The following is a 19621-nucleotide window of genomic DNA, read 5'->3' as shown; positions in this document are numbered from 1 at the left end:
TTTAAAAAAATCCGCGAGGTTAGCTTTCGGTTAGCGAACCGGGTAGCGCTCCGGGGAGCGAATTTTGTGGAAAATTAGTGAAAAAAGTTAGAGAAAAATAATAATTGTGAGTGATCAGATGTAGGGTAGCTCTGAGAAGAGCTTTTGGGTTTATGGTACATTTAGGTACTTATAAGTAGGTACCAATGCACAGTCTTAAATTCAGAATGAAAATTCTGTTGCCCTCATCTGAGAAGTGAACTCCATCTCCTCTGTAGATATCTTGCATGTAGTAACGCAAGTTATTGTTGTACAGAGAGCCCATTCCATGGTCTCTCATGTAAGCTGAAACAGATTTGTTTACATGCTTCCTCGCTTTCTCAATTTGTGGACAAAATTGGTTGGACCACCTCCATTTCTGTCTTTGGCATATATTGGAATATACCAAGGCAGTTTGAGGAAAAAGTGCCATTAATTGCTCAAAGGTGTCCTTTAAAAGCATTTCCAGACCTACCCCTGTCAAAGTGCCCAAATCATTACCTCCACAGTGCACTATTAACAGGTCAGGTTTTGGCAAATGCATAAAGGTTTTCACCAATGGTATCAATTGGTGACATTTTAATCCTCTTTGGCCCAACCACTTAATTTCCACATCTTGTAAATTGAGGTTAGGTAAATTTCTGCTCTCAGCATACCTTTGAGCCCAGTGGATGTAACTATGTCCAACAATCCAGACCTTAAACATGGTGGGAGAAGGTTGTTCTGCAGTCAGATGAAGTGTGGTAATGAAAGGGCAGTTGAAACAGTAGGAGTTTCTAAAGAAAAAAAACTGTGGATTTACAATGCTAATGATTCATTAGCAGTGATTGGTGCTTTTCCATTTCTGAAAACAGAAAGTTAGGGTGCATGGATGTGTTCTTTGAAAGATGTAATTTGAATGGTCAAGGAAGAAACATTTATTGAAAGATTGCTCTGGATACGCAGGTGCACTGAGAGTTCAGAGTTCAATTGAAACATTGTTGTGTGAATTTGCAAACATGAGAGGTCTTCCAGGAGGTGGTTGCTATGGAAACAAGGGAGAGAGGGCAGAGGGGGGAAGGGTTTTGATTTGAAAAAAGTGAGGGAAGAGGTATGATTGGCTAATATGAGAGATATGTGAAATGAATATCTGTATTTCTGTGCTTTCAATAGCTGCAGCCTTTGGAGTGCATCCTTTTTCTTCTGCTGAAGACAATTTGGTGTATTTCTGAGACTGTTTTCAAAACTCAAACAATATTTGCTAAGGTGAGAAAAGATTTATTTAATTTAGATAGAGAATAGTATGATTTAAGGAGAAAATGATGAAGAAAGCTGTGTTTTTAAAATGTGGTTTTGTCTCTAGTGATATAGTAATAGAATTAGTTTTATAGAGAAATTGTAATTGCATATTTGGTTTAACATTCTGGCATGCAGTAACACAAGTTATTGTGGTACATGGAGCCCATTCCATGGTTTGTTATGTAAGCGGAAACAAATATGTTGTTTTTAAAAACGATTTAAGAAATCAATTACATTTCTGGATATGTACTGCTAGAGCTTCATAGGTCGTTTTGAGCCATATTTATAAGGTATTTGAGTGTCTAAGATGTTATGTTTTCCTTTTAAAATGTAAAGTGTTCCTCATGGGGCAAGTGTCTTGTAAATACGCTCCCACTTGTGCTTGGCAAATTTAGATTTTGATTATGGGAGTTACCTAGCCATGTTAATAGTGTCCCAAAAATGGTGCTAGGGAATTGCAGAAAACACTTTCATGTGTCTCAAGGACATTTTTAGTCATTTCTTCATGAATGCAGGTATACAATTGATTTATATGCTGTGTTTAAAAACGAATTTTGAAATCAATTAAATTTCAGGATATGTACTGTTAGAGCTTCATAGGTTGTTTGGGGTCATATTTAGAAGGCATTTTAGTGTCTTTGATGTTATTTTTCCCTTTTTAAATGGAAAGCGTTCCTCATGGGGCCCTGAGCAGTTCTTAGCCATGTTATTTAATAGGAAGTGGATAACATGGCTAAGAGCATTTGCTGGAAAATGCATGAATATTGCTGACTTTTCTGCGATGTTATGTTTACCTTTTTAAATGGAAAGTGTTCCTCTTGGGGCAAGTGTCTTGTAAATACGCTCCCACTTGCGCTTGGCAAATTTAGATTTTGATTATGGGAGTTACCTAGCCATGTTAATAGTGTCCCAAAAATGGTGCTAGGGCATTCCAGAAAACACTTTCATGTGTCTCAAGGACATTTTTAGTCATTTCTTCATGAATGCAGGTATACAATTGATTTATATGCTGTGTTTAAAAACGAATTTTGAAATCAATTAAATTTCAGGATATTTACTGTTAGAGCTTCATAGGTTGTTTGGGGTCATATTTAGAAGGCATTTTAGTGTCTTTGATGTTATTTTTCCCTTTTTAAATGGAAAGCGTTCCTCATGGGGCCCTGAGCAGTTCTTAGCCATGTTATTTAATAGGAAGTGGATAACATGGCTAAGAGCATTTGCTGAAAAATGCATGAATATCGCGGACTTTTCTGCGATATTCATGCATTGCGGCCGTTTTTTTTCGCATTTGCGAGCAGTTCTTAGCCATGTTATCCAATGGGAGGTGGATAACATGGCTAAGAGCATTTGCTGGATATTGCATGAATATCGTTGACTTTTCAGCGATATTCATGCATTGCGGCTGTTTTTAATCGCATTTGTGATAAACAATTACATTTCTTGATATGTACTTTTAGAGCTTCATAGGTTGTTTGGGGCTATATTTAGAAGGCATTTTAGTGTCTTTGATGTTATGTTTACCTTTCTAAATGGATAGCGTTCCTCTTGGGGCAAGTGTCTTGTAAATACGCTCCCACTTGCGCTTGGCAAATTTAAATTTTGATTATGGGAGTTACCTAGCCATGTTAATAGTGTCTCAAAAATGGTGCTAGGGCATTCCAGAAAACACAATCATGTGTCTCAAGGACATTTTTAGTCATTTCTTCATGAATGCAGGTATACAATTGATTTATATGCTGTGTTTAAAAACGAATTTTGAAATCAATTAAATTTCAGGATATGTACTGTTAGAGCTTCATAGGTTGTTTGGGGTCATATTTAGAAGGCATTTTAGTGTTTTTGATGTTATTTTTCCCTTTTTAAATGGAAAGCGTTCCTCATGAGGCCCTGAGCAGTTCTTAGCCATGTTATTTAATAGGAAGTGGATAACATGGCTAAGAGCATTTGCTGGAAAATGTATGAATATCGCTGATTTTTCTGCGATATTCATGCATTGCGGCCGTTTTTTTTCACATTTGCAAGCACTTCTTAGCCATGTTATCCAATGGGAGGTGGATATCATGGCTAAGAGCATTTGCTTCAAAGGTTGTTTGGGGTTATACACCATTTTTGGGAAATTATTAACATGCCTATCTAACTCCCATAATCAAAATCTAAATTTGCCAATCGCAGGTGGGAGCGTATTTACAATAAATTTGCACCATGAACAACGTAAAATAGCATACTAGACACTCAAATGCCTTATAAATATGACCCAAAACATCTTATGAAGCACTAGTAGTGCATATTTCCAGAAATGTATTGGTTTTCATTTAATGATTTACTTCATTGGTAGGCCTTCACATGTTTTTTTACCTTGGTTTTTTTCAGTGATAATCTTATCTGCAACCATGTGTTGGCCTCACCTCAAATAAACAAAACAGGTGATGGACTGAATGTGGATCAATGACACACATTCACCCCAGTCTAAAGATCTGGGCCTAAACAAATCTTTAGATAGGCTACATCTTATCGTCATCCTGAATTAATGATTTAAAATATTAGGGAGTGATTTATGAGTGTTGTATGCCTGTTTTGTACCATTGAGTGTCATTTTTGTGATGCAGTGCTGGTGGAAAATATTTGCTATGTTAAATAATTAGTTCGGCATTAAGTTTTAGATGACTGTTATTTATTTACTGTTTGGTAATAGTGGTTAATAACATTTTATATTATATTTTTCCACAGATTCAACTGCAGATTCTTTCATAGTTTGTAAAATGCCTTCCAAAAGTAGAATAAGAAAGGCTAAAAAACGTCAAAGACAGCAGGATGATGTTTTATTGCAGCAGTCCTCTTCCCCAAATACTTGTCAAAACACCAAGAAAGGTCCGGGTAAGAGCACGAAATCATTCTTAAGAAATATTTGTAGTAAAAAAAGTTTTGCTCAAAAAAATGTTTCAGTTCACAAAAAGAAAAGTAATTTAAATGGAAAGGAGAGACCCATCACAAATGTTACTGGTAGAGGAAGAGATAACTCTGTGCATGATAGTAGAAGGAAACAACAGTTTAGGGACATTCGAAATCGAATGTTCCGTAATAGGATATTAGTTAATTTATTGAAAAATATTAAAAAGAAAGGCCAACAGAAAGCGGCATTTTATAAGAAGAAGAAAAATGTAGAGAAAATTATTGATCATGCTTTTGAAATTAAGCGAAAGTTGTTTATTTTGGTAATCAATAGAATTAGGAAACTAAGCAAGGTAATTTCTGATTTCAAAACAAAAAGTAGATGGAAGAGAGTAGTAAATCGTACTAACTTTTGTGAAGTTTTTTCCGGAGAATGGATGCATAGTTCAAGTTCTGAGGCATTTTTTAATGAGGAGACTTATTTTCAGGATAATGATTTGGTGCATGCAGTTGACATCAGTGGTCGAGCTTATGAAGTGAAGGATGGTTGTCCAGTTGAAAAAGAACAACTTGTGACAACAGAGACAGAAGAGGCGCTAAGTGATGAGGTTTTAGGAAGACGTCCTAAGGGTCCTGTGTACATTTGGAAGTGTAGTTCTATTTGCAGTGTGCGACAGGTTTCCATCAATTTGCTTTGTGATTTTATACGGACATTTAATAAGAAAAGTTTGAAGCAGAAAATGAAGTTGTTGCAAGATTTAGATCCTTGCAGAGTGAGACAAATGACAGGTTTGCGTGGTCATTCACTGGCTTGTCTTTCCAGGAGAGTATGCCAGAGTGTTTTTCATCATTTCAGGATGCTAGCAGTGCATCATAATAAAGTGAGAAAATTAGTGAGAATGTTGTATTATGCTAAGAGTCCAGCAATTATGCTTAAACAATTATGTGCTGCTCTTTTGCATGGTTCTGAAATAGATGTGAAGAATATTTGTGAAGAAATTGAGTTTTGTTACTTTGGTAGTAAAGATGAGAATGTTCAAATTGACCCAGAAGTAGAGGGTAATGTGGAAGATAATGTACAGGTTTCCAGTACAGATAATTTTCAGAAGGAAATTGCCACGTTTCAGATGAAATCAAGTGAGAGGCCTAATTTCACTTGTGTATGTTGTCGACGCACTTATTATAAGAATCAGACTAAGGTAGTGGATTTATATGCAAAAAGTGAAAGGGAAAATAATAGTGAATGGAAGGATTTTGCCACATACTTGATGGTAGAAAATTATTTTGATTTGGGATCGGATCAACGTGTGTGTACTTATTGTTGTAATAAATTAAACCAAAACCAGATGCCTGCTAGGGCAGTTCATAATAATCTGGAACTGGTTGAGATTCCTTCTGAATTGAAGGATTTAAATACTTATGAATCTATTTTGATTCAAAGTATCCATCCCTTTCAGGCTATTGTAAGAATGGAGCCAAAGACAGGGAAGTTGCCTCCAGCAGATTTACAGAGAGGATTAAAGGGAAGAGTTGTTTATTTGCCTCTAGATTTGAACAAAAACATTAACACAATTGGAATAGAAAAAGTGGAAGAGGAACCTCTGGTTATCTTGGTTAATGGGGTTCCGACAAAGAATAAGAAAATATGGCAAGATTTAGTGGATGTTAGGAAAGTCAAAAAGGCAACAGTGTATTTGAAGAAAAATAATAAGTACTATAAGAATGTATATGTTGCAGAAGAGGAAGTAAGTGATGAAGAGGATAGCGATTTGTGTGCTGGCCAAATTGAGAAAGTAGAGGCCTCTAAAAGTGAAGAAATATATGAACATTATAGTGTTCATCCTTTGCATTCCAAGGAAGTCATGGGGAATGCTATTGAGTTGTTTCAAATGAAACAAGCCAAAGGGAGTCCCATTAGTGTTTGGGAGGAAAGTTTGGAAGCTCGGTGTTTCCCACAGCTATTTCCCACAGGTCAAGGAGGAAGATATGATGAGCGACCTCATCAAATTCCTGCGTCTGAATACCGGACTTTACGATTGTATGCAGCAGATCCTAGGTTTCGGCAATGCATTCCCTATTTGTTTCATCTCCTGTTTGAAAGCGATCTGTCTGGACTGTCATATGCAGTGAACCACATCTTAAAAAGTGGTATACAGATGCGAAACATCTCGGCAAGTGACTTTATGCATAAAGTCAATGTCCAAGACAGTATTTTGGATTCTCACTTAATTAATCTCATGGCGTGTCAGCGTGGTACTAATGAGTACTGGTACCGTCGTCATGGTGATTTAAAATGTATGCTGAGGAACTTAGGAACTCCAACATGGTTCCTCACTCTGAGCTGTGCCGAGTATGGCTGGGAAGACTTACTTGAATTTCTACGAGAGGCAAATGGAAATATTGAAAACATTGAATTCAAGACACCTGGAGAACTGTGTTCTTTGGATCCAGTGAATGTATGCAGGTACTTCAATCATAGATTTGAAGCTATGATGTCTTTCATCACAAATAAAAAGAATCCACCTCTTGGAGAGGTGTTGGATTTCTTCTGGAGAAAGGAGTACCAAGCAAGAGGTGCCCCTCATATACATATGTTGTTGTGGATCAAGGATGCACCTAAATTTGGAACAGATCCGGATGACTTAGTGATGAATTTCATCGAACAGTATTCTACGTGTGCTGTTCCAAACGCAACGGAGAAGAAAAGTCTAAGAGAACAAGTTCTACGTTTCCAAAGCCATCGTTGTGGAAAGTACTGTCGTCGTAAATTCAGAAACAAGGACAAGTTCTACACCAAATGTCGTTTCAACTTTCCACGACCGGTGATTTCTAAAGGAAGAGTGAACAGTTTGATGTCTTCGCTGCGACATAATGTGACGAGGAAATCACCCAAGAATACATACAATTTGAAAAGGAACGAAGAGTCCAAGTACATCAATGACTACAACCCAGTGATTTTGTCCATGTGGAATGCTAACATGGATATACAGTTTGTGGCTGACAACTGTATGGCTGTGGCTCGGTATGTGACATCTTACATCACCAAAAAAGAAAAGACCGAACTGAAGGATATGTGGGAGGACATTTCTCATGAAAAGAGCCTCAGCAAGAAGTTGTACAGTTTCAGTCTGAAGATGTTGTCGCATCGAGAAATCAGAGCTTACGAATGTTCTGACCGGTTGTCTTCAGCAAGTCTCTATGCCAAATCCAGGAGTCTCGTTTGGGCGAGTCTTGGTCTTGCTGCAACGCGAAATCGAGTTCTAAAACCTGTCCGGGAAATTGAGTATTTGGCAGAAAAGGAACCAAACAGTACCGACATTTTGAAGACCAACATGTTGGATACATATTATCCAAATCGAAGCAGTCACCTTGAGAATGTTTGTCTATATGAGGTTCTCCAAAATTATATATTCAAGAGGAACATCAAAGAAGATATTGAGAAAGGAGTGTATGCTGTAATTGGAAGTGAGGGATGCCTGGTCAAGCAAAGAAAATGCCAATTAGTAAACCATCGAAAATTGAGTGGTGAATCTCCAGAAAAAAAGGAGTTTTTTTATTTAGCACTTTTGCAACTTTTCAAGCCTTGGCGTGCAGAAGAGGAACTGCTTGGAGATTTCCTCTGTTACGAAGACTCTTTCAATGCAGCCAAGGAGTCCATAGAATGTCCTGCTTTTTCTAAATATCAAGAAATGCTAACTTTGGAAATTGAGCAGGAAGCAACGATTGCAGCCGAGATTGCCAGAGACAGTTCTCAGGACAGTCAGAGTTCTGTTTCATTGAGTCAAGATCCACTTGGAGGACCTATTATCGAAAATGAAGCTGCCACTGCTATGAATGAAGTGGAAAGAGCCATGGCACATGCTCAGGAGGATTCAGTTAACTTAGAAGACTTGGAAAAACAACTCAACGTTGAGCAGAGGAAAATATATGATGAAGTTACCACGGAAATTGAGCACGGATTAAGTCATGAGAAGAACAAGTGCTCATGTACATCGTTGAAGCCTGTCCGACTGTACGTGAGTGGAGAAGCGGGAACTGGAAAAAGTTTCCTCATTAAAGCAATTTCTTGTTATTTGCAGGAAAGGACTGAGTCATCGCTGTCTTGTGTTGTTACCGCTCCTACTGGACTGGCAGCACATAACATTAAAGGTATTACTTTGCATCGTCTACTGATGCTGCCGGTGGAGCATGACAACAAATTACAATACAACAAGTTATCTGGAGATGCTTGCTGTGAAGTTTCAAGAGTCTTGAGGAAAATGAAACTACTTATCATTGACGAAGTAAGCATGGTTTCCAATGTCATGCTTGCATTTGTGCATTTGAGAATGCAAGAAGTACTTAAAACTGAATATGATGTGTTATTTGGTGGGAAACACATCATTGTTTTCGGAGATCTTCTGCAGCTGACACCAGTAAAAGGTCAACCTGTGTTCAAAATACTCACGCATGAAGATACCAGGAAGTGCCTAGGGAGCATTGGCAACGTCAATATATGGTTAAACTTCAATTATGCAGAACTGCATCAAAATATGCGTCAGGCAAAGGATGAAGATTACAAGAATATTCTACAAGATATTAGAATTGGAAAAGTGACTGAGCATGGGAAAGAAGCTTTAAATGCACGATTACTGTCAAATTTATATCCCACACAAGAGATTGTGCCTGAGAATATTTTTCAGAAAATTACTGAGAAGAAATCCGGGATATGTCTCATGCCAACTCTTGCAGAATGTGCCATCTTCAACAACAAAATGTTGAATTTAGAAAAGCAAGAGATTGTGAAACTTGAAGCTATCGACAAATTAGAGCATATGGGATCAACAATTATTTTGTCAGACAATTTGAAATCAAAATTGGATTCATTAGAGAAGACTATATCTAAAACAGCGGGTTTTGAAAAGACTTTGAATGTGTGTTTAAATTGCCGAATCATTTTGAGAAGGAATTTACATGTAGAAAGAGGTCTGGTAAATGGATCAATGGGTAATGTTGTTGATTTTGAGAAATACAGAAATAGAGATGGAATAGAATTTTTAAGAATTAAATTTGATGGCATTGAGGAAGTACAGCAAATTGGTCGTTGTTCTGCTAGGTTTTTGCTTGTTAAAGACTTATATGTTCGCCGTAAACAGTTTCCTGTTTGCTTGGCATATGCGGTGACAATCCATAAATCGCAAGGTTTAAGTGTAGACTGTGCATTGGTGAATATTGGCAGTTCTGTGTTCAAGGAGGGTATGGCATATGTGGCATTGTCACGAGTTAGAACTTTATCGGGATTGTACTTGATTGACTGTGATGTCACGAACATTTGTGCGGATCTAGATTGTGTTAAGGAATACAATAGGTTAAGAAGAGAGTATGCGCCACATTTGCCTCAATATCCTTTGTTTGAGAAACGTGTGGTAGGCCGGAAACGTAGAAATAGCAGTAATAGTAGGGAGGTTGTTGCAAAAAGACTAAAAGTCAATGAACCGAAAATTGTTAGCAGAAAGAAAGTGGATTCTGTTGAAGATGTTGTTGGTTTTCAATTTGAAAACAGTTCTGGTGTCAACTGCTATGCAAATGTAGTGGTTAATGTTCTCTTTTCACTAGAGAGTTTAAAAGAACAGATTCTGTTGAATTCAGAACAAATTTTATGCAGTTTGTTGAATTCTGTTTTCGAGAAATGTAGCACTGATCGAACAAAAGTAGAAAGTGTGTCTGAAGTTCGTTATCTGTTAGATGAATGTTCAGGTCAAAAAGACTTCTCTGAAAATAATCAGCAAGATTGTCAGGAGTTTTTAATGTATATGCTTGATATATTGCAAGATGAGGGTGTAGATGTAGATCAACTGTTTGGGCTTTCTTATCAATGGCAGCATGACTGCGAGAATTGTAGGGTATCAAGTACTACTAGTGTAGACTCAGAAAGATTTATATATTTAACTTTGCCAGACAGTAAATCAGTCTCCTTTAATAAGCTAGTAAATGCAGCGGATCACAACATGGAGTGTAGCCAATGTAAATCTGAAATGATGTCAACATTACTTATACGTAGATATGGCCAGTATGTCATTTTAATGATGCAACGATGTAGGCCTGATGGATCAAAATTGTCAACTTTAATAAAAAAATTTGTGGCTTCTCAGCTTTCAATATCAGGAAGGACTTTTGTAACTGTAGCAATTATCTATCACGATGGTCCTTCAACTACTTCAGGACATTATACAGCTTATTTAAAGTCTCGAAACGGCTGGTCATTCTGCAATGATTCCGTTGTAAGTTTCAAAAAAAAATTGCCGTTTGACCTTAAAAATTCTTACCTGGTGTTTTTAAAACCAAAATTTTAAAGAAAGAATCTCGAGATTTCCTATGAAGAATTGGAAAAGGTTCATCTAGTTGAGGGAATGTAAGTCTGCAATGCTGTCTAGATTATTGGTCCAAAACTTTTAATTGTAATGTTATTTTGTAAAATCCGACTATATAAACCTGATGCAAGTAAGTCTGCTTCATAGTAAGCAGTATCAGTGTCATAGGAAAAGGAGAACATGAGTGACAAAGAAGGGTAAGATATTAGTAGTCCAGGATTGTGAAAATTATCTTAAATGTTTTCTTTTTGCAAGTTGCGAATATAGAAAATGACGGGATTTGATTGGAAGAATTACAAGACTTGTGAATAGCTGCATCATGATTTGGCCAAGTGGAAACATGTGGTAGAATGTGAGAAGTCTTTTCTTGTATGTAGCATATTTTTCGAATCGTTGGAGGTTTTCTTTCAGAAAGTGGCGGGCTGACAATATTTATAGCACAACACAGTGGACGCTGTTCATAGGACATCCTTCGACGTCATTGAAAGTAAGTTAATTTTAAGGAGTTTTGAATTCAGATTTCTTATGTTGAATGGGTTTTTTAAACACAATCATTTTGATTGTGTTTTTTTTTCCCCGCTGTTACATGATGAATACCTTCAAGTCACTGATTTAAGTGAAATTTGATACATTCTGAGAACAGCAAAAATAAACCATTTAACATGTATAATTAATGTTTTGCTTTTTGTACTTATGATATACATTTAGAAATGTGAAGTAGATATGGAGAAACTGAGTCTTCTGTAAGTGTCAATTTTAATCCTTACAGTGCTGTACTTCTGGGTACTTTTTTTTTAAAAAAAAAAATGAATAGGCCTCACCTCAAAGAAAGCTGTTGAAAGCAGACATCTTATTTGCATCCTGAAACAATCATTTAAAATGTTAGACACAATTTTATGATGGCTTTACATCTTTTTTGCGCTGCATTTGCATCACTATTGTGAGACATTAGCAGTGCAAAAAAAGCACCATGTTCCAAAATAGGCCTCAGTTCTTCAACATCAAGATACAGTTTTTTGTAAAATATATATATTTAGGATTGTGTAGGGGACGTAGAGAAGCAGAGACTTCTGTAAATGTCAAAGTTGTTGAAAAACTGTTTGTTCTTGAACCTTTTCCCTTGTCTTTTCTAATTTTTAAGTACATGTTTTAATATTTTTGGAAATGTTTGTTCTCTGTTTTACAGATTGAAAGTATGAAAAAATATTTTAAAAAGGTAACAAGAATTATAAGGTAAATGTTTTCTACTCTTTTTACCCGCAATGCACTGCTGATGATGTCACTGACACTATCTCTCATTTACTCTCTATAGCTGTCTTTCTTTTTACATTATTCTCTGTTTACTTCCCTTATACTAACTCTTCTTTTTTTAAAAAAAATATTTTTTTAGTTCGCTTAAAGTTCGCGAACCGGTCAGCGAACTTGAAGCGAACCAAAAGAAATAGAGCTTGCCAGAGTGATAAACATTCTAGCAATTTTATTTGAAAGGGGAGGTAGTTCTGAAAAGAACTTTTTTTTTTTTTTTGTTGATTTATATATATTTTTTTTTTTCTGAACATTTTTTGATTTTTTTGTATTTTTAGAACAGTTTTATGTTTTTTTTGTGTTTTTTATGGAGGGGAAACAACAAAAAAACAGGCATTGAAAACGGCTCAACAGGAGCAAAAAAAAAATTACTTCTTGGGTGCATTAGGGCACTTATGGTATTCGAACACCATATTAATCAAGTTGATGCTCATGTTCCCATATGACAACATAGCACCGCAATATATACAAGTAAACCTCATATGTTGGAAATTTGGTTGAATATTTGGCACAGTTTCCTGTGCCTCTCTTCCTGACAAAGACATTGATGAGGTAGATCTGGCCACAGGAGTTGTCGGGGGATTGTCTTGTAGGTCCCTTAACTCAGCCCGGCTGTAGTTCAAGGGATGCCACCTGGTCATATGTCGATGCATAGTATAGTTGCCCATACTATATTTCTTCTCTGTGCCTCTTGACAATCTGTAATCACAGATGAGGCAGGTGGCATATTTCGCATTCACCTTCTTCTCCCCTGGAGGGATGGAAAAAAACTGCCAGATGAAACTAGTTTTTCTCTTTGAAACACGGGGCAACTCTGGGATAAATTGTTGTTGATCTGGATCCTCTTCTTCTTCTTCCTCCTCTTCCTGCTCTCTGTTGGAGGTAAATTGACTTGGTGGTCCTCTCTTCTTATGAGGAGGTGGAGGTGGTGGTGGGGGTGCACCAGCTGCAGCAAGAATGGAAGCCATTGTTGAACTTCAGGTAAATGGTCTTTCTCTCACCAAGATGAAAGTCAGAGTGAGGAAAGAAGGAGGGGTTTACATGATTTGGGAAAAGCAAAAGTTCTGAACCAATGAAAAGTGTTATTTTTAGGTCACATGACCTAGTCATACATCATTTGGAAACCAAAAGTGAAATGAACCAATGAAAAGTTTGATAAACAAGTCACATGACCTGTTCCGCTTACGTTACGCGGTCCGCGCCGCGTCTCGGATCGCTTCCGGTTAGCGGTCCGGAGCACTTCCGGGAGCGCTAACGCAGCGCGTCATTAGACGCATTACGCGACAACGTGATACGTCGCGCTTCCGCGACGCGTCACAGTTCCGCTAACGTAACGTTGACCGGTTCACGGACTAGGTCGCGGCATCAAGATGAGCTAACGGAAAGCTTCCCGGTTCGCGAACTAGAAGCGAAGGAAAAAAAATATAAAAAAAAAAATTATTAATAAACATCTAAAATATATTTTAAGATTTAAAGAAGAATACATTTTACAGTTACAGATTTTAGCTTTTAAAAAACCAATGAAATTCACAGAAAAAACCATAGGTTATAGACCATATATAGTTAGGAATTTGCATTTACAAAACCTTGAAAATTCAGTGAAAAAACCATAGGTTATAGACCATATATAGTTAGGGATTTGCATTTACAAAACCTTATTTTACTCGCATAAAACCATTGAAATTCCATATATAGTTAGATGCGCTAACTATATATCGCGCACCCGCAATCCACTGCTGATGATGTCACATATTACATCATTCATGACATGGTCAGTGACATCACTGATGACATCACTGATGACAACATCCAGTGACTGTATGTTTCTGTAAAGTTAAAATATGTCTTACATATTGAAGAATGAGTGGATGTATAAGTGTCTGGATGAAGGATTTAGTAGGTGCATGACTGACTGTATGAGTGAGTGATTAAATGTGTCTCACTGAGTGCATGGGTTAGTGACTAAACTGTCTTAATTTGCGCATCATTATGTCTGTTGTTCTGTAAACTGTTGCATGTGTTGATAAGTAGCTATATGAGTAACTATATGGGTTATTGATTGGTTGCCCAAGTATTTGTATGGGAGACTGAGTGTGTGTGTGGGTGGCTGGGAGGTGTATGACTCTGTGCATAGATGTGTGAGCAGTTGATTCACTAGATGTATGGTTTCAAAAGTGCATGTGGAAAAAGCTGTATGGGCGGTTGACTGTGTGCATGAGTGTATTGGTGAGTGAATGGATATCTCAGTGCTACATGTCAAAGTAAGTACATATGTAAAACACAGTACATGTGAGAGTTGACATATATAAATAACTGTGCATAAGAGCCAGTGAATGTGTGAGTGGCTGTATGGATCATTGTGAACTTGTATCAGGGATTGTATAAGAGAGTAAATATGTGTTAGTATATGTTTGAATAAGTAAAGTTTGTATAACTGTATAGTTGAGGAAATGGAGGTGTGATTGATTCTTTGCATAACTGACTAGGTGTGTGAGTAACTCCATGGATGAGTGACAGTCTGTGAGTGTCTGTTTACACTGATTGTATCTAAGGTTATATTAGAGTCTGAAGAGGTTCATCGTATTATCACATGAATGATATCATCAGTGATGTCATCAGTCATGTCAAATGAGATGTCATCAGTGATGTCATCAGTGATGTCATTTGAGATGTCATCAGTGATGTCATTTGAGATGTCATCAGTGATGTCATCAGTGATGTCACTGACCATGTCATGAATGATGTAATATGTGACATCATCAGCAGTGGATTGCGGGTGCGCGATATATAGTTAGCGCATCTAACTATATATGGAATTTCAATGGTTTTATGCGAGTAAAATAAGGTTTTGTAAATGCAAATCCCTAACTATATATGGTCTATAACCTATGGTTTTTTCACTGAATATATATATATATATATTACCTACTGGCGGTCGCCAGTAGGTAGTTATAGTTAGGATCGTTTTCCATAGGAAATCCTCAACATTCTATTTGAAATAACTTTGGCCCTGGTTGAAGAATCTTAGCGAAGAAGGCTCGGTCCGCTGCGCTCCTTCCCTGAAAGTTTGGGGGGGATTGGTGGTCAAGTGGGGGCTGAGATATAAGGGGGGTCCCAAAACGTGTTTTCTACATGTTATTTTCCATAGGACGTTTAGACTCGGCTACAGGTCGAACGGCTGAATGGATTTATAAGAAATTTGGCAAAACTGTAGAGTCCGGTTCGCAGATTACGCTTTTTTTGGAATGGTGTAAATCTGTTCAGTAGTTGTTGAGAAAATTAAAGTTAAAGTCAATTATATATCTATAGGCGCGCACGCGTGCGCGCACCCTAGCGGCTGCGCACCCTAGCGGCTGCGCGTGAGCGGAATTTTTTTGCTGCGTGACTTCTGTTAACGTTCGATTCGAAGGAAATCAGGAAGTTTTGTCCGCCATTTTGTCACTGCGAGTAAATATATTGTTCATTTCAAAGCGTTGAAACATGGAAAGGGGAGAAGGTAGAGATTGTCTTGCTGCGTAGGTTTTCTCGGGGTGTGCAGTAAGGCCCTTAAACGCGAAAAGATATATTTTTTTTCCGAAAAAAAATAGCGGGGTGCGCACACCCGGTCGCGCACACCTATTTACAAGAGTGTGAAAATGGAGATAAATCAGAAGGTTGAGTGGTTAGATATAAGGTGGCTCTGAAAAGAGCCCTTGTGTTAATTGAGTGTTTTCTGCATTTATAAGTAAGTACCGATGCAGAGCCTGATGTTGCAGAGGAAGATTCTGTTTCCCTTATTCGTGAAATGAACACCGTCTCTCCTATAGACGTCTTGCATGTGGTATCGCAAGTTGTTGTGGTAAATAGAACCCATGCTATAATTTCTGAGGAACGCAGAAACAGATTTATTTACATGTCTCCTTGCTTTCTCAAATTGTGCACAATGTTGATTGGACCAATTCCATTTCTGTCTTTGGCATATATTGGAATATACCAAGGCAGATCGAGGAAAAAGTGTCATCAATTGTCGAAAGGTGTCTTTTAGAAGCATTTCCAGACCTACCCCAGTGATTGTGCCTAGATCGTTCCCACCACAGTGCACAATTATAAGGTCTGGTTCTGGGAGATGCATAAAAGTTTTCACCAATGGAATCAATTGGTGACATTTCAATCCTCTTTTGGCAATCCATGTTATGTGTACATTTGGTAAGCCGAGGTTGCAAATTCGTCTGCTTACTGCATATTTTTCACTCCAGTGAATATAACTGTGTCCTATTAGCCAGACCTTCATTTTCAAGGGATTTGTAGTCGTCCTCCGATCGGTTCTGGAAGTGGAATGGGAGTTAGAAGTTGAAATTCTAAATAAAGAAAAAGGAAGAGGCTGGGTGTGGTTAAAAAAATAAAAATGATTGGTTGATTGTAATAAGTGGAGATTGAACAGTACGTTGCATGTTAATGTTTATGTTAAACAAAAAGTACTATTGGGTGTGAAAAAACAAGACATGTAACAGAGCTGTGGATTGGCAGGTGTTTCTGGAGGGAAAATAGTCTTCTTAGTTTGTTTTAGAACGTTGAGACATGAACTTTTGACCTGTGCCTTCAGCAAGGTGCAGAATGAGGTGTAACCATGGAAACAGCCGGAGATGGCAGTTGGTGAGGGGTTCACTCTTTGGTGCCTCTGCATCTGCACTCTGTTCTGTGGTGGCAGGCGGAGAACTGTTTGTTATTGTGGAGATGAAAGTGTGATAAGGAGAGAAATACGACATAGCGTTTGGCCTGTAGAAGCGTGGGAGCAGTGATTAAGTCTGAGTGAAGCGGAACTGTGGCGGTGCTTGGTAACAGTAAAAAAAATTTTTTAACAGTGGTATAACTGTCTGTACGGTGCGCGACCTACTAAGAAAGAGTTCACGGGCCGTAATTGGCTTGCAGGTTCTAGTATCAGTAAGTGAGGTCGAGAAAAGAAAACATTCAGGACTTTATTTATGAAGGCCTTGCGCCACCGGTGCGTCACTTTTTCTCATTTTAGAAAATGAGGCACCAGCGGCGGAAGGTCTTCATAAATAAGGTCCTCAGTGTCTACAGTTAAGGTTAAGTGGAATCCATGAATAGTTTTTCAATATGAAATCATTTCAGTTGAGATTATGGATTAAAAGAGAAACCGTGAATATTTGAAATGTTTATTTAGAAATGTACTGTTTTAAAGGCAAATCATTATGTAATATGAGTACAGAAATTGCAAAAAACACAGTAATTGGTATTGTCAGTAGTACATGGAATACAAACGCTATAGTTGAAGAAAAATGAATATAGTTGGAAAAAAACATTGTACACTCTTATAAGGAAGTATATCATATTTTAATAAATGGAAGAAGGTCTCTGGCCTTTCAGTTAGGGAACGATATATGAAAATGCAAGTGGTTATACATCATTACTTTATCAATCAGCTGTCTACATGCGAAGCACTATCAAGTTTGTGTTATGTTACTGTGTACGGGGAAAAAAAGGCGCCAAAAGCGACAAAATGGCGAGAGGTGCATGTATGTAATCTGTAGGATGGTGCGCAAATCAGTATTGAGGAGAACTACTGTATTGATATATCTTTTGAAGGTTGCAGTATTGCATTTGAAATACAGCACAAGTAATAATGGAAATATTGTTGAAAGAACATATTTTTCTGTAAAGTATTTTAAATTAATAATTTTATAGAAAATTAAAGGAGCAGAGGCGTGTGAGGCGGAAATAAGCAGTTGAGATGCGAAATGGCGTTTACAGTTATAAAAAACTCGTTTAAAATTTACACATTAATTAGGGTACATGTAGCATATATTAGCAAGTTTTGCATCGAGTACGTTTGAAATAACCTCACATAAGATATGCAATAGAATTGTTGAGATTAGACTGTAAAAAAATAAAGTTAAAAATCGAGTAGCTGAAGAAACAAATGTAGTCCACATAAAAGATCAAAATTTAAACAACACAAAATCATAATGTCCACTGTTAGTAAAGCCAATAGGTCTGTTCTTCAAAAGAAAATATGGAAAAGAACGTGAAGAATATAGGGAAGCAAAAGGAAATGAGGACGTCAATCGTTTGTATAAGAGTTATTGAAGCATTGTTTAGGCAAAATAGGTAGCTTCTGCTTGTAACAGGAAATCACTTTTATCATTTGAAAGTATGTCAGCCATCCAATGGAAAAGAGTAAAGCAGTACTCATGATCTGTTAAAATCGGAGCCTCTTTTATTATCAGAGGGCAGGTTGGTGGGTTTTCGATGTAGTTCTCTGTTAGGAAAGAGTTAACCGTCCATTGTGTAGGCAAAGTATGCAGCAAGTGCTTCTAATAGGAAATCACTGTTATCATCTGAAAACATGTCAGCCATTCAATTGAGAAGAGGAACGGAGCATTCATGATCTGTCATTATTGGAGCGTCTTTTACCATCATAGGGCAGCTCGTGGGTTTTCGATGTAGCTCTCTGTTAGGAAATCTTGCGTCGCTGCGAATATATTTCAATGACCCAGAACTCCTTGTATCGCTGCAAAGGCCATAAACCCTCCGTTGTAACAAAGCTGTTCATGATCAAGTAACGGATTCATGAGATGATTGTAATTCGCTTCAGGAGGTACCAAATTGCAGAGACATAAATCCAGGGCCCACGTGAAATCACAGCTCAGGCAATGAAATACAGGCTGCACACAGGTGAAATATGAATATCGAAATGATAATCGATATGAAGTATTCAAAGTTGAGAGTGGTAAGGTGCCGTAGTACAGAAGCATTCTCTGTCGAAATAGTTGTAAGTGGTCTGGCTCGTTTGCGAGGCAGGAGGGACATCCATTTTGAATTTCCCAAGATGGTAAAGGAAACGGCGCAGCACTGCCGGTTGTATAGCAACTCCACAGAATTAGGTCGCCGGCTATGAAGTGGAGAGGAGCAGAATGACTTGATAAATTTTCTAGGAGTCTAGTCACTTATATATTGCTTAGTAGTTATCAAAAAAGTAGCTTTTCTTGAACTGGAGGATGCGTTAAAAAATAAGGGAGTGATTTGAGGAAGTTGTAAAGCAAGGCCAATTTTTTTTACATCAATGCTGTTTTCTGTGAATGTTAGCTAAGTGAAAGATATGTGTGTGAGCAGATGCAACGTTCAGTTTTAAATGTGACAATGGCGCTCTTGTTCATGTCTTCCGATTCAAGGTCGGTATTCGCTGCCAAATACAAAGATCAAGAAACGCATGCGTGGGGTAGATAGTCTGCATTCTTAAAGGAAAGCAAATTAAGGGTTATTTTTACCGCGTTAGCATTGTCGTTTAAAAAGTTACAGTTATTTCCATTATATGTTAAGAAAGTGTCACTGATGAAGACTGAAAATAAATCCTTATAAATAACAGGGACTGGTGTATTTTAGAAAAGGTGTGTAAGATTACATGAATTTGTGAAAAAAAATAATGTAATTGAAAGTGTATGGTTTGAAAATGAAAAGTAGAGGTTTATAGTTCACGTTTTGAAAGCAGTTCTAGAGGGTCAGATGCATGATAGATTTATAAAAAATAGAACATGTTTTTCAATAGTATTATGGAAAAAATATGTGCCTTTATGTACTATTTACATTATCTGCCTGTTGCCTATTCTTTGAGTTTTAGTAATCCTGTGTCTTATAAGTTTTTCAGGGGCGGTTTGAGGTTCATGGTGGGTTTGGGCAGGGAGGGTAGGTTGGGGGTTTGTAATAGGGGGTCCGGGTGGGGTGGAGTGCGGAGTTTAGTGAAGAGTGAGGGGGGCGGGGTTAGGGTGTTTGGTAATGGAGCA

This window comes from Lissotriton vulgaris, chromosome 8 (genome assembly GCF_964263255.1).
Source record: "Lissotriton vulgaris chromosome 8, aLisVul1.2, whole genome shotgun sequence".
Classification (NCBI taxonomy): domain Eukaryota; kingdom Metazoa; phylum Chordata; class Amphibia; order Caudata; family Salamandridae; genus Lissotriton; species Lissotriton vulgaris.
This window is presented reverse-complemented; position numbering follows the sequence as displayed.